General features: G+C 38.1%; 1 long non-coding RNA gene across 1 annotated transcript; it reads left to right on the top strand.

Moving 5' to 3' along the window:
- The first annotated feature begins 1,532 nt into the window (after positions 1 to 1,532).
- On the top strand, positions 1,533 to 2,632 carry LOC106997141 (uncharacterized). Its single transcript, XR_001443265.3, has 3 exons — positions 1,533 to 1,643; positions 2,016 to 2,133; positions 2,408 to 2,632. It is a non-coding gene; the product is annotated as an uncharacterized LOC106997141 (long non-coding RNA).
- The last annotated feature ends 9,330 nt before the right edge of the window (positions 2,633 to 11,962 follow it).

The raw sequence follows: 11,962 nt of genomic DNA, 5'->3' as shown, positions 1-11,962 counted from the left end.
AATTATTTTACATAAAAATCTGGATTTCTGGGTCTGTTGACAATGAGGGTAGACTAGAAACACTGAGACGCATTCCCACAAAACAATGAACTGCAGCTGTGTACTGGCTGCCCAGCTTTAGAAAGTCACACACTTTTGCCAGGCGCGGTGGCTCACGCCTGTAATCCCAGCACTTTGGGAGGCCGAGGCGGGCGGATCACGAGGTCAGGAGATCGAGACCATCCTGGCTAACACGGTGAAACCCTGTCTCTACTAAAAATACAAAAAATTAGCCCGGGCCTGATGGCGGGCACCTGTAGTCTCAGCTACTCGGGAGGCTGAGGCAGGAGAATGGCGTGAACCCGGGAGGCGGAGCTTGCAGTGAGCCGAGATGGCGCCACTGCACTCCAGACAGAGCGAGACTCCGTCTCAAAAAAAAAAAAAAAAAAAAGAAAAGAAAAAAAGAAAAAAGTTACACACCTCCTTTTTAAAAATTAATTGATTAATTTATTTTTTATTATACTTTAAGTCCTAGGGTACATGTGCACAATGTGCAGGTTTGTTACATATGTATACATGTGCCATGTTGGTGTGCTGCACCCATTAATTCTTCATTTACATTAGGTATATCTCCTAATGCTATCCTTCTCCCCTCCCTCCACCCCACGACAGGCCCTGGTGTGTGATGTTCCCCTTCCTGTGTCCAAGTGATCTCATTGTTCAATCCCCACCAATGAGTGAGAACATGCGGTGTTTGGTTTTCTGTCCCTGCGATAGTTTGCTGAGAATGATGGTTTCTAGCTGCATCCATGTCCCTACAAAGGACATGAATTCATCCTTTTTTATGGCTGCATAGTATTCCACGGTGTATATGTGCCACATTTTCCTAATTCAGTCTGTCACTGATGGACATTTGGATTGGTTCCAAGTCTTTACTATTGTGAATAGTGCCACAATAAACATACGTGTGCATGTGTCTTTACAGCAGCATGATTTATAACCCTTTGGGTATATCCCCAGCAATGGGATGGCTGGGTCAAATGGTATTTCTAGTTTTAGATCCTTGAGGAATCACCACACTGTCTTCCACAATGGCTGAACTAGTTCGTACTTTCTAATTCACTATGTCCCCGCTACTCCCTAATTTGTATCCACCTAATTGTATTCACACATTTATTTCACTTGTCTCACACTTGGGGGAATTCTGGGAGGTGGCCCTAATCTACATGTATCTCAACACCAGTACATTCTGGTATGTTGACTGGGATGTGCTCCTACTTAAAATTAAACTTCTGAGTTAGCCACTTTGAGTCTTCGGGACAGAATTCAGTAGCTTCAACCAAGGGTTTGTTTCGGCATTTGAACAGATCCATGGACTTTGCCCTGCCTTAGCTGCTCTGAAGCATTTTATGAAGAGGAGCTGGTTCCATCCGGGCATAACTTCAAGTGGAACTAGGACGCCGTCAGCTTTCTCATAATCTCTAAAGAGGTTTAATTGCAAATCTGCCTTTAAACAACAGCTCAGAGCTTCTTCACCCTTCTACACTCTACAGCAATCTCAGACAGAAGGAGCCAAGAAGAGACATACTAGAAGGTTGTCTAAAGCAGTGCTTTTCAAACTTGTTTTTACTACAACGTGCAGTAAGGGATGTATTCAGCCACAGGTGTGCACACTTCCACGTGCGTGCACACACACACACACACACACACACCCCGGTTTTATGTTACAATAGTTACCCTTAATACAAATACTCTATTTTTATACATGTACATATGAATACATATGAAGTCTATTGTTTCATTTCTTAAAGTGCTGTTTGTAACCTACTACCTAGATCTCAGAAATTCTAGGTCATAATTTGTAGTTTGAAAAACATAGGTTTAAAGAACATGCTATTAATTCATCTCCTAGATTTTAAAATTCTCTCTTAGTATTAGCTAAATTATAAAAACATGCCTATATAATATTAGTTTAGTTATCTATGGACCTGCATCTCTGAATTATGAACTAATATATTATCCTTGCTTTTCACCAGGTGCTGTGATAAGAAATGGCCATTTTCTTGCCAAGTGTCCCTTGTAGGGCAATATCCCTTTATAGTGTGACATAATGTGTTCCTCTTGGAGTTCAAGAAAAGTTGATTTTCCTGACTGGTATGTAATCTTCTACTAGATAATCATTATTGAATCACATCTTTTATTTCCTATTTTACCACAACTGTCAGCAAACTTAAAACTTTAGTACTTGCCTGTTGTAGCTTTTCTTCACCTAGATTCTCTAGTCTAATTATTTCTTTCTCCATGTCTGCAATCTAACTGCCTTTGCTTTCATCAGTTCTCATCTAAATTACTACAATAGTTTCTAGCCACTTTCCCTGCCTCCTCCATTCTAATCCTTATTCCAACTGCTGTGAAATGATTTTTCTAGGACACAAATGTGATGATCTAAAAAGAAAAGATTATTCCCCTGCTTCAAATTCTTCCATGGACCTCCTTGAGCATCACTTTCAAGTGCTGTGGCTTGCACTTAAGGATTTTTTTGGAAACTAGGTTAGATAAATATTGCTTATGTAATATTAACATTTGTAAGTCTCAAAATACTTTGACAGAAAAAAGAAAAACATCTAAAGGGTCAATAAAGAATGTTGATCAATGATTGTGATATGATTTTTGGTATGTGCATTCAGAAGTTTAAAATGATGCCTATATATCTAGGAATATTTTTATCTATTCAACAAAAGAGAAATGTCTACACATGGATCTTAAACTGGCAACCCAAAAGCCAAATTCATCCCTCCAACAGTTTAGCTTGTCATGAATAATGTTTTAGAATTTCTATGTTAGATATTTTTAGATGGGCACCTGGTTTCTAGTTCACCACTCTCAAGCTTCCTACACATAGTTCATCACATTCATTTTAGTTACCTGCCAGATCCCTAGTGGCTTCAGAATTTATCATTTTTGTTAGAAAGTTGAAAGGTTCAAGAGAGGTTTTCTCACCATAATCTGTTCTTCTCCCAAATGCTGGTCTTGCTTCTGCTTTTTGTATCCTTTCCAGGTTTGATTCTAAAAGTATCTGAAATCCTAAAGACAAAAGAGTTGTCCTCCTATCAGTTCAGAAAAAAAGAAAAACAAATAAAACCTTAGGTAAATTTTGAAAAACGCATCTCTGATGAAGTGGCATTTAAGCTGAGAAAAGAAGAATGAGGAGGAATGGGCTATGCAGAGAAACAAAGGATGTTCTAAGAGAGGTAACAGCAAGGGCAAGGGACCTGAGACAGGAAAGAAGTTGGTGTGTTAGGTCGATGTGAGCTAGACTTACTAAGAAACAGAAAGAACTGGTAGCGTATTAAAAAACATTGCCAAGGCTGGGAACACGAGGCACTCCATAGGCCATGATAAGCAGTCTGGAGTTTGTTCAACATGCAGTAGGAACCCTTCGATACTTTTGGGTAAGGAGTAATTGGTATGATTTCAGTTTTTAAAAGATTATTCTGCTGCCGTGCAGACAATGGCTTGTATAGGGCTAATAAAGGAAGCTAGGAGACCTGCTAGGAGGCTCCTGCAATAGAATAGGTGAGGGATGATGGTGGCTTGAGCTAGGTGACAGTGGTGGAGGTGGAAAAAGTAGATGAACTTGACATATATTCTAGAATATAAATTGCAGGAATTGCTGATTGGCTACACATGAAGGTGATATTTTAAAAAGGACTGAAGGATGTTTCCCTGGTTTCAGGTATTATTAACTGAGTGGATGATGGTAACATCTACCATGAGAAAACTGAGGAAGGATGCAGGTGTATGGCAATTGTGGCCAGGGAGCAGGGGACAGCCATGGCTAAGCATTTTATTCTAAGCATGTTCAGTCTGAAATCTATGTCATCAGATAGATGGGATTTAGGGGAGAAGTTCTAGGCTAGGCTTGAAACAGATTTTACAACAGATAAAGACAATTTGAACCTTAGTCAGAGAGTACAAATAGGAAAACAAAAGAGGAACTCAATCCAAGATCAGTGAAACTACAACAGTAAGAGTTGGAGTAAAGGAGGGAGAGCCAGGAAATACTACTGAGAAAGAACAGCTAAAAAGGAAGGAAAAAAACAAGAAGACTGTGGTGCCACCAAAACTATCCAGAAGGAAAAGCTGTTAAACTTAGTGAATGATGCTGAAAAGTTAAGGTAAGATTTGCATAGGATTTTGCCAATTGAAGGTGGTTGGTGAGTAGTAGAATGGAAGCCAAATAGAAAGGGGTTGAGGAGAAAACGTTAAGTGAAAAACTGGTGATGGCATATGTAGGGATAAACTGAGCTTCTCAATGAGTAGCTTTGCATATCTGCGTGGGCTCCTTGGGTAGCTTAAAGCATTATGAAAATATAAAGTTGGAGAACATGGTATTACTATTTATTTACCATGAGGGTGCCTTTCAGTTTGAAGTCACGTTTTCTCTTGATTCAGTTGCTGCTAATGTTTTTCATCCAGTTATTCTTTTCAAAGACAGTTTTACAACTTCGCTGAGATCAAACTGCTTGTCAATACACTTCAGGGCCTGAGGTTATCTCAAGATGGTATGTTGGAGTCTGTACAGTTTCATTTATTTAAAACTTGAACTTGGTAAAAGAATCTCTTGAGATTTAACAGCTCGCTCCCCTGGCAGGCTTGGGGAGGGGCAAAAAAAATCATACACAGCACGTATCATTTACACCATTCTAACACATTCATAGCACTCTTACCAAATCCTAACGAAGGAAGAAAGAATGTACATGCAGTAGGGAAGTTCGATAAATGAGAACTATACGGTTATTTTAAGAATGTATGAACAAATGAGCAAGGGAAAGCTACTGACCAAAATAAACAATGTTCATTTTTTTTATCTTGAAGAGATGTAAGTATTTAGAATGTCAAGATCTAAAAATAAAATAGATTCTGTACCTCTAAACAAGAGAAAATACTATTATTTTGTACCTTTCAGTATCTAAGCAACTATTCTCTTCTCTGAAAATGATGCATGAATCACACTGGCCAGTGGAGTTGTAATGGTTAGACTTTTAATATTCCTCATTTTAGAAATTTGTATCTAGCCAGAACATTGCAATTTATCCAAAAGCAAATTAGGTCCATTTTAAGATAAGAGAAGAAATTTGTATCTTGATCCGCTGACTACCCTATTGTAGAATCACAGGAACTTCAACTGGAAGAAATTCTAGACATATCTAATCCAAGTTCCTACCTAAAGAACAGAGGTCATCCCAATTCTGTGTGAAAATCTTCATGATGGGACACTCACTACCTCATAGAGATTTTGAGCAGATCTCGTTGATAGAAAGTTTGCTATTATTTCACTAATAATGTCCTCTATACATGCATCACAAAACTCAGATATTTAAAGGGAACTATAAAGTCTCTCCATTAAAATGCTCCAGTGCAAATAAAGATGACAAATAATTGTTATCATTTTTGAATGTTTACATGCCTATGGAAACTATTTCACATGTTTCTTCCCACTTAATATTTACAGTAACATTCTGAGATATACAAGAGGGCAGGTCTCCAGTTGACAGATCGTGTTGGCTGACCCTGATCTTCCCTTTCTTGCATGTAATTCTCAGGCAGCATGTACCAAGAATTCAACATCCTGAGATAAGGAGGAAATGCTCAGAACAACCCAAACTGTGTCCTCATTTCTCCTAGAACATTATATTCTGCAAGCTTGAGCTCAGCATGCCAAATGTCACCCAGGGTATATAAACCCAGCACAGCACTCAGTTGTGGTGCAACATGGGGCACGCACAGACGGAACTCCATCCACCCTGGGCAGCTTTCCTGAGCCTTAGGAAGCTGGCTTGCTCTGATTCCTAGGCTTCTGTTTATCCTTGCTGCCTATAATAAATCTGTAACAAAATAATAATCTACTTTGTCCTACTTGTACATGTATTCTGTCTCATCGGACTTAAGCAATTGGTAGAGAGCCTTTGCAACGTGGGTGTGGTCAGCTTTGTTAGTGCCATCTTTCTGGCCTGTTCTCCAGCTACAGAGGATATCAAACCAAACACTTTGTTTCCCAGCCTCTCTTACAGCTAGAAGTGGCCATGGAATTCCATTTTGGCTAAGGAGGCATAGAAGAACATCTGCTAGAGGGATTCTTAGAAATACTTTTTCTTCCTTTGAAAAGAAGAGAGACATGTTTGGAGGGTTTTCTCTCTGTCTTACACCCCCACCTACTCTCAACCCTTCCAGATTTTGGACTGGAAATTATGAAAAGGAGATTTCTGGAGCCACCACTGCCATTTTTCAACAGTGGAGGGAAAGTCAGGAAAATCACAGAGAACCTAGAATCCTCGTATTGTGGAACCACCAGACTAACCCTAAACCATGTACTTCTAGATTTCTCACTAAGTAAACAAGTGATGTCTTTGTGAACTGAGCCAAATTACCTGGCTTTTCCATTACTTGAAGCTATAGTTATACTAACTGATAGAGTAGGCAATGTTACTATCTTTGTTTCATATGTGAGGAAACAGAACAAAGAAATAAAGTAAAAATATTCTAAGGTTGCATGGAGGGCAAAGAGCAGAACCATGACTCAAGCTTACATAACCTCAGAACAAACACACAATCTCCTCCAGTTTGTTGAATCAATTTTCATGTATCGTGTTTTTCAGATTCCACATCATGCTGAATAGCCACATCTTGTCATAATTGGCTTTCTCAATATCTCTCCTAAGTGACGTTGTTAAAGTCAAGTACAGTCACTCCTCAATCAAAGTAGTCTAGAGAGTAGTAGACATTAACTACCTTATAACTACCTTGTTGTGAATACTTACATGAACACAGGCTGGAATCCTATGAGCTTTTTACTCAGTCTCAACACCCTCCTATCAACTCATGTTAAGTTTTATTTTGGCCAGGTGCTGTGGCTCACGCATGTAATCCCAGCACTTTGGGAGCCTGAGGTGGGCATATCACTTGAGCACAGGAATTTGAGACCAGCCTGGGCAACATGGCAAAACTCAATCTCTCTACAAAAAATTTATAATTAATTGGGCATGGTGGCACATGCCTGTGGTCTCAGCTACTCTGGAGGCTGAGGAGGGAGGATGGATTGGGCCCAGGACATCAAGGCTGCAGTGAGCTGAGATTGTGCCACCAGCCTGGGTGACAGAGTGAGACCCTGTCTCAAAAAAAAAAAAAAAAAAAAAAGCTTTATTTTTTCTCCTAACGTCCTTCTCACTCTTCAATATTTAGATAATGAAAATAACTTTAGAGAATTGAAAGAGGTTGCTGAAGAAGCATTTCCTTTAGTCATTTGCCTTCACACATACATGCAAGATAATACATAATTCTTTCCAAGGAAATGATAGTCTCTCAATCTTTAAAGGCACTCAGGCACAGGGATTCCTAATCTCACTTCACTGCTCCAGTGTTTAAAATTTTTATGATCTTCATTAACTGTATCAATAAAATGTAAGCAGCACAAATGCAGGGACTTTTTGTCCCTCTGCCGTATCCTTGGCATCTTAGTATAATATTTGGTACATATTAGGCATTCAGTAAACATTGATTGAACATGAATGAGTCTAAGAAATTCTTTCTTCTATTTAGTTTGAGTTTTATTTCCCTATATTTTTTGCAAGTGGAAATCTCAAAAGGAATGGCCTAAGGTACAGATGCCTTGTGAAACCCTGATTAGCAGATGGCTATATCTATGCCTTTAATTTGTTCTCTCTTTAATCCATCATCCGGGGAAGGTTTAACACCATTTTGTACACCACTGATGACACTATTTCCTAAGACATTCCATCTAACCAGTCGTTGTTGGATCTCTAGCTACTGATCTGTCCAAAACACATGGTTGGTCAATGAATATGTCACATGGCATAGAATCAAGAGCTATGTTGGAGCCAGTGAACAGGCTGAATGAGCAAACGAACGAATAAAACCAAGATCTATGCAGTTTTAATTTCCCTTTGATCTTCAGTCTTATCTCCTGTCACAGGAGGATTTGTTTCTAGCCAAATCTTTGGGTATTTTCCTAATATTCATGCCTCTTTTTCATGTTCTCCTATTGATGCCCACTGTTTTCATAGAAATCTAAATTAGATCCAGTTTTCCTTGCCTCTCCTAATAACACATTACTCTTCCTGAACCAATCTTAAAAACTTTCACTATTTTTTAATAATAAAAAAAGTATTGATCTCCATGGATAGGTAATTGCACTGAGATTAGCCAAGGAGTCAGTCCTTCATCTCAGATTTCAGAAGATCCTGTAAAAGTGAATCCATTTACTCCTCGCGTCACTTTAATCAACTCTCACCACTTTTGTTTAATTATTGTACTTACTCTCTCATGGGACGCCTATCCCAATTTTTGACCCACTTGCTGTGATTGGGAAAACCCTTTAGCCTAAAAGCCAAATTGAGGCTGAGAGAAGCATATCTAAAGTACACAGAGTTATCAAAAAAGCTCGTCTCTTTGAAAGTGAAACTAGGAAGGGATTTAGGAAATAATGAATTTATAAAGAGTGTTTGTATTATTTGAAGTGTGCCCTCTTAACTGGTAAAGATGATCTCAAATAAGGAAAACTAAGATGTGGGTTTCTTTAGGAACATACTCAGAAATATTTTCTTGCTCTGGATTTAATGTAACCTAATTGAGTGTTGTACCATTTGAGGATCCTCTTCATAAGTGAAATTTACAACTTGGTTTGCCTGTCCAGTGGGTGGAAAAATGTGTTAACTCTTGACCTAGTTACAGAAGAACCCAGAGTTTGAAGCTACATATCTAAAGTCTTCAGCTAACAGAAACCCAGATAACTATGGAACAAATGATACCAGAACGTTGTTAAAATATTACTGGTGTGGCCGGGCGCGGTGGCTCACGCCTGTAATCCCAGCACTTTGGGAGGCCGAGGCGGGCGGATCACAAGGTCAGGAGATCGAGACCACGGTGAAACCCCGTCTCTACTAAAAATACAAAAAATTAGCCGGGCGCGGTTGTGGGCGCCTGTAGTCCCAGCTACTCGGGAGGCTGAGGCAGGAGAATGGCGTGAACCCGGGAGGCGGAGCTTGCAGTCAGCCGAGATCGCGCCACTGCACTCCAGCCTGGGCGACAGAGCGAGACTCCGTCTCAAAAAAAAAAAAAAAATAAAATAAAATAAAAAAATAAAAAAAATAAAATATTACTGGTGCCATTTATCCTTAAGACCTTATATGACTTAAACACCTAAAGGAAAGACATCATTGCATGCCTTAAGGTTGTGGTTAAATTTCCAACCTACCATAGGTAAAGGGGCTTGTCACAAGAGCCACCACTCAGGACTCCCTGTGCCAGGGAATTACTCTAATGAAGTGTTTCCTGGACATTATTTATTAGAAGAATTTCTAACATCCTGACCTATGCTTCCAGGGTTCTGATGGAAGATTCTATGCCACCCCCAAAAACATAAAACCAAAGTCAGACATTTTTACAACGTGGAAATAAAAGGACGATGAGTCAGGAAAATGACAACGTTCTGTTAAATTTTGGCAGGGAGAATTACAGAAAAATAAAAGGTGAAGAAGGTGTTGGTAACAGTACTGTAAATGTATTCCTAGTCTTCTTTCAAATAGATCAAAGTTCCAGGGAAATACATATGTTTGCCAGATACAGCTGTCACATATTCTTGGTGGGAATGGAAAGTTGATGCAACTTCATTGAAGGGTAATTTACCCAAATTCATCAAAATTAAAATGTACTTCCTTTGACTGAGCAACTTTATTTCTAGTAGTCTATGCAACAGGTATCATCTACATTTTCAAAACTGTATATGTACTGCTTATAAGAATGAAAAATTGGTAACACCACAAAAGTCCATCAGCATAGGACTGGTTAAAGAAATTAAGGTACATTCACAAAGTGGAATCCTACATGTCCTTAAAAATATGAGCGATACGAAACAAGCTCCAAATATATTAAGTGAACAAGTAAAATCCATAACTTTCTCCCACTCTCGTATATGCAGTGAATTTTTCTGCAAGGTGGCACACAAACTGTAACTGCTTCTAGACAGGGAAAATAGGAGACTGGAGGAAGAAGAGGAAGGAAGAATTGCACTTCACTATAGAACAGTTGAGATTTTTAACATATTTATGTATTTCTAATTTTAAAAATTAATTTAATAAATGTATGTGTCACCATATTCAGAACTTACCAGAAGCGACACCTCACCATACAATGGTGTCATCAAAACCCCTAGGGGAGAAAGTTTTCACAGGCCAAAATATCTAGACTCCTGAGGAGCGCAGACACTGTAAAACAGACAAACTGAGCACATGAGGCAGATTTGTGGGGCCAAGGGCTTCAGAGATAAATGAGGGTTTTAGTAATTTTAAATAGAACACAATAGCATTGAAATTCAATAGGTAGCAGAAACCATGCCTACTGTCAAGGGAAACAAGTTTGTCACTCATTTGCCATTAAGTCCATGATGAAAACTAAATATTAGTAAAGTTACCATAGTTTTTGCAAACTATTCTCTGAGGTATTAATAAAAGAGCTAGAAGAGGGGGCCCAGAGTAGTAAAACCCAACCTAACCAAGAACAAAACAACAGCCACAGTTAGTATCAATCATGGAGGGCCTCCTAGAGTAGGGCTACTAATTTGAGCTTTAAGATGGAGAAAAATAGGGGTTAATAGACAGAAAAATGAAGATGTTCAGGCAGACAGACAATATGGATGACAATACAACAGTAGGGCTAAAAAAAAAAATCCAGACTTGAAAATAGTCTGACTTGAGCTGAAAAAGTATTAGGAAGAATGAGGAAAGAAGAAAAATTGATGTCAGTTATTGAATAAAAGATTCAGTTCAGATTTTTATGCTAGGCAAAAGGAAACTACCAGAGATTCTTAAGCAGGTAATTGATAGATTTTCATTTTACAACTTTTATATAGAGGAGAAAAAATACACTTAAAATCACATTCTCAGGCTTCCATTTTAAATCTGCCCTCATTAATGACCTAACATCAGCTATACTACTAAAGTTCTAAGAAATCACCAATATTCTGATGGAAGACACTATGGGAAACACAGGAGTTTTAAGATTTCCATGGTAATATATTTGGATTTTTCTTCTTAGTAAAGCTCAGTTTCCAGAAAAGTCACCCTAAGAAAAATTACTCTTAGAATTTTTGTATAACCATTGACATCCTAAAATGTCATGGTCAAGATGTTAGGCTTTACTGGTATTAACTCATCTTTGACAAATTGAATACGAAAAAGTATTTCTTGTCAGTCAATTAGGTAGTTTTCTCTGTAGGCTTAATGATTTCAGGAGTCTTTATTGTGAATTCTGAAGGTAAGATTTGAAGTGTGACTATAGTTGCTTTATAAAAGGCACGGTTGTATTTTATTCATGATAGCTAAGCATTTTGTGATGTCTTCAAATCCAACCATGAATAAAGGCTCATATACTTATTCATTACTATTTTTCACATCATACTATAACCTGTATATATATATATACACACACACACACACACACACACATATACATGTGTGTGTGTGTATATATATATGGTGTATATACATATATATGGTGTGTGTATATATATAAACTGATATATATATACACCATATATAACCATATATATACACACACACACACACACCCCTTATATATATATAACCTGGGTAGTTCCCAGGTTTGGGGCCTCCAAATTGTTTATTTATGAATTTATTCTCTAAACTGAGAGTTTGATAAGAAATGAATATTAAATAAATTGAGGTTATTTTCTTGGAAAGGGTTTTGTTTCTCATTTCTTTCTAGCATATAGTACATTCAAGTAATTTTAGATGTCAGAGTGCTAAAAGACTTCTGATAAAAACCCAGCCATTTCTCATTGCCTCTCTTCCCAACCCTTCATTCCTGGGCCCAGAGTAATTTTCGGCTTTTTTTGTTTTCTATTCTGGCATTTGCATCGATATTTTAAAGTAATATACATAACCTG

The sequence above is a fragment of the Macaca mulatta genome, chromosome 2 (genome assembly GCF_049350105.2).
Source record: "Macaca mulatta isolate MMU2019108-1 chromosome 2, T2T-MMU8v2.0, whole genome shotgun sequence".
Taxonomy (NCBI): domain Eukaryota; kingdom Metazoa; phylum Chordata; class Mammalia; order Primates; family Cercopithecidae; genus Macaca; species Macaca mulatta.
This window is presented reverse-complemented; position numbering and strand designations above follow the sequence as displayed.